Source organism: Hevea brasiliensis, unplaced genomic scaffold (assembly GCF_030052815.1).
Source record: "Hevea brasiliensis isolate MT/VB/25A 57/8 unplaced genomic scaffold, ASM3005281v1 Scaf392, whole genome shotgun sequence".
NCBI classification, from domain to species: domain Eukaryota; kingdom Viridiplantae; phylum Streptophyta; class Magnoliopsida; order Malpighiales; family Euphorbiaceae; genus Hevea; species Hevea brasiliensis.
Genome location: NW_026614909.1, coordinates 32,276 through 36,248, shown reverse-complemented (window position 1 = coordinate 36,248; position 3,973 = coordinate 32,276). Strand labels below are relative to the sequence as shown.

Below are 3,973 nucleotides of genomic sequence, written 5' to 3'. Positions count from 1 at the left end.
AACTTGTCCACCAATTCTGAAGGAACTGATTAATCATTTATGCTCTTGGGTCATCTCAGAACTTTCGATGCATGTCTTTTGGTAGGTGAATGTACCCTAATGGAGAGAGAGTGACTGAAACCAGTCGTGTTGCTATGTCCTTGGGTCATATTGGTTTCAACCATTAGGATAATTAGATGAGGACCTTCACTTTTCCACTTAGATCAACCATTGCTTAATTAAACTTAGCGACCCTTGCATGAAGGAGGAGGCAAACTAGGGCAATGTCCTCTTCCTAATCCAAAGTTTGGAAAAGAGAAAAAAAAGAGATAGATTATATTTTTTTAATATAATAATAGGCTCCTTCAAGTATTGATTCAAACCCTAATTCAGTGTAGTTTAAATAGAGTTGCAGTGAGTAATGGGATTCATCAGAAATTATACAGTGGACTCATGATCAAGAACAGTAGAATTAAATTAAAAAGGAGAAGTCAGATTCAAGTAAAAAGACCATCACATGTACTGTGAAACGATTGAACTTGTCAATCTTAACTCAATCTAATTGCGCTTAAAAGGAGAGATTGAATAATGAGAGAGTAAATCTCACATCAGGAAAAATTAACAAAAAGAAAGTAAATATAAACCAAGGGGAGTCAAAAGAAAATGTTATTAGTCCTTGTGCAGCTGAAGATAAAACCTATACAGAATAGCAAACCAATATGTACGAGTGGGTTTCAAAAAATTGTAATTACCACATATTTTACTTTTGTTAAACCATTTAATTTTTTCATCAATTTTTTAAGTTAGTCAATAGATTTAAGTGCCAATCAAACTATTATTTAATCCCTTTAGTTTAGTAAAACTAATTAGTTGATTCATATATTTTGAAAAACATATTAGTTTTACCCACTCCCTTATCCCTTCATTTTCTCTATATTTTTCATCTTTTGATAAAAATTGGTATAAAATATCTGTGTAAAAAAGTTAATAAGTCCTGTAAATCTCCTTGTAATCAAGAAAATAATAAAGGAAAATTGTTTTACAATAAAGAAAATACAAAAATGATGTCAAAAAATTGAATAAAAATGCATGAACAATTTTAAAAAATACACAGCATTATATTTAGTCTCCACATAGCAAAATTTTCATTTTTTTTATACAGAAATATGTTTGCAAAATATTGTACTTTTCAAAATACATGAATTAACTAATTAGTTTCATTAAAAAAGACTAAATGTTAGTGTTTTTTAAAATAAATAGACTAACTAATTAATTTTACTAAAATAGACTAAATATTAATATTTTTCAAAATATATGGATCAACTAATTAGTTTCACCAAAATAAAGAAACTAAATAATAGTTTAACTAATATTAAAATCTGTTTACCAAAGAAAAATTAATAGAGAAATTAAACAGTTTAATAGAAATAAAATACAAAGATTAATAATGTATTTTAAAAATGCGAATATTAAGTAGTTAATTTTGTTCAAATATAAAAATTAAATAGTTTTTTTTCTCTCTTTTTACCGAAAAAATAAATAACAAAGAAAGCTGAAATTTAAGAATTAACTAACTTGCCAGGAAGATTAAACCCTCAATCAACTTTGATTAAATGTTCTCATGAGTCCCTTATAGCTGAACTAGACTATGTATATTCCCCCTTTTTTTTTTTTTTTCTTGAATTAAAGGCCGATTGTTTGTATTACAAGAGAGTCATTTGTCATAAAGGATAAAATAATTTTGACTTAAAATTCAATTATACTTTTATATTAATTTAGCTTATTTTGAATTTTTTGTCTAATTTAATTCAAAGTTTCAATTTAAGTTCAATTTAGCTCAAAAGTCATGAAAATCAAGAAATTTAATCCCAAAATTAAAAAAATTAATTTAATTTTTTATTTAAATCAATAAATTAAAAAATTTAGTCTATAAATTTTAATTTTTTCATAAATTTAATTTTTAAACTAAATTAAACTTAAATTGAAACTTTTGAGCTAACTGAGACAAAAAATTTAAAATGAACTAAATTAAACTTTTTTCAATAAGTATAGACACTAAATTGAACATTTTACCAAATAAAATTTTGTTGAACTGTTATTGTCCTTTTGGATGAACCACAGCTCCTGACTTCTACCGACTATTAAATCCATTGGCTAAAAACCTTAAGCTAGTCTGTTACTTCATTGACGTGGGTACTTGGATCAACCATGGAAATTAAAAAAAAAAAAAAATCTAGTTCGTGGAAGCACCGGCAGATCTTCAATTCCTATGAATTCTTAAGTTTGAAGCTTTGATGATAAAACGTATTAGCAGACTGCTCCAGAAATTTAGACCTTGTGAACTCCTTGCAGCTTTAGTCTTCTGATTCGAGGAGTTAACCAAGTTCCCTAATTTTTTTTTTAATATGCTTCATGTATAATTGTGTTGGTGTAAATGGCAAATTATGGATGTAGAGGTTATGAAAATAATTGGAAGTATTTAGGATTGTATATGAAAAAAACATTTAATCATCTGCTTAAAATATTTTGATTAACTTGTTAGGGACGATTCAAATATTCATCTCTATTTTTTTTTAATTTTATAATTTTAGATATCAATAAATTTTTACTCTCTAAATTTTAATGTTAAGATAAAATTTATTATATAATCAGAATCATCGATTACAATGAATTATGACTGCATTTTATTTTCTTTGCTAGTACACTAAAAATCAATGGACTAATACCCAAGTAAATAAGTGTGTCTTAATAGGAAAAGAGATTAAGGGCTTTTTTTTTATTAATCATTTTTTAGATAAACCCTTCTTTTCTCATATATTACGGTGATTCTAGGTGATCTAAATTTCCAATCATAATTAATGGAGCTAGTGCAGCAGCATCCCATGCAGCCGCCACCGCCTTATGGGGGAGTTCCGCAACATGGACGTCCTCCAGTTCCTGGCCAGGCTTCATATGTAGGAGGAAGCGATGGATCATCAAGAAGCTTCCTTCCTGTGCCAATTAACAAAGCTTATCTTAATTTTTAACATAATAATGGATTTTTTGTAATAAATAAATCTTAAAATTTAAAAATGAAAAATAAAAAATACACAAGCTAAGTAGTAGCTTAAGTATTCATCATGCCTAAAATTTATAAATGAAAAATAAATCATTCACTAATTCATGAGAATAGAAAAAAATGGCCAGAAATAATATAGCTAGATGACGAACCAAGAATGGTTTTTGGGATTGCATCAGTGACAAGTGCAGTTGATGAAGCGACCTCTGGAAGAACCAAGCTGATTGTTATGAAAACCACCATAGCCATGACCTGCAAATTCTTTGAAACGCCCATTATAAGTATGCTAATTAGAAGAAAGAAAGACCAAAGAATAATGAGGATGGTACTCGGTGTTGATCATTCTTCCTATTTATAGACACCACTGGCCGCTAGGATAAGAACTAGTCCTAAAATTAAAAAACTAAATTTCATAATTTTTTATTTAAATCAAAAAATAAAAAATTTAGCCCATAAAGTTTAAGTTTTTAGCTAAATTAATCTTAAATTAAAATTTTAGAATTAAATTAAATAAGAAATTAAAAATAAATTAAATTAAACTTATTTAATAAATACAGAGCTAAATTAAATATTTTACTATTTTCTTTTTCTTCGTTTCAATTCCAATATTGAGTACCTTGCCTCTAATACTTTTCCAACAGCATGATAAACAAAGGTGTCGGTGAAGAGAAGCAAGCCAAGTCATTTCCTTTTCTATCTTTAATAACATTTTGTTGTGACTTCTGACCACCTGGAAGCATATTCTTCAAAGTCAAAAATGTAAATTAGCCAATACCTCTTCAAATTTTTTCCGTTAAAATTAAAATTTTATAAAAATTTAATTTTATCATTTTTTATGTTTTAAAATCTAATGAACAAAAGAAAATGAAATGTTTTTAATTTTTATTAATAAATTTTAACTCAGTAAATATTATAATCAGTTATATAGTTATAAAA

General features: G+C 26.9%; 1 long non-coding RNA gene across 1 annotated transcript; it reads right to left on the bottom strand.

Moving 5' to 3' along the window:
- Positions 1–2,604: 2,604 nt before the first annotated feature.
- Positions 2,605–3,415, bottom strand: LOC131177283 (uncharacterized). Its single transcript, XR_009146862.1, has 2 exons — positions 3,190–3,415; positions 2,605–2,970 (listed from the first exon to the last, which is right to left on the bottom strand). It is a non-coding gene; the product is annotated as an uncharacterized LOC131177283 (long non-coding RNA).
- Between the last annotated feature and the right edge of the window lie 558 nt (positions 3,416–3,973).